Here is a 264-nt window from a genome sequence, read left to right as displayed (position 1 = left end):
AGAGACCTAATGAACACTCGAGTAGTGGGCGTCGCGGCTCTTGGAGCGGAAGGGAGGTGAGTGGGGAAGTGGTCTGATGAAACCTGTAACATCGATCCTACAATTATATCATGAACGTTTTTCAAGTCGTAGCTAAAACTTTAGCTAAACAAGCCCAACTATATAATTGACCTGCGTACATGTGATCAGTGATGGAGCCAAGGAGCGAGGGGGGGCATGGCCCCCAATGTTGAATTTTTTGCACATGTACCCTTCAGATTTCCT

The sequence above is a fragment of the Triticum dicoccoides genome, chromosome 5A (genome assembly GCF_002162155.2).
Source record: "Triticum dicoccoides isolate Atlit2015 ecotype Zavitan chromosome 5A, WEW_v2.0, whole genome shotgun sequence".
In the NCBI taxonomy this organism is placed as follows: Eukaryota; Viridiplantae; Streptophyta; class Magnoliopsida; order Poales; family Poaceae; genus Triticum; species Triticum dicoccoides.
The sequence above is the reverse complement of the archived record's forward strand: the minus strand, read 5'-3'. Positions refer to the sequence as shown.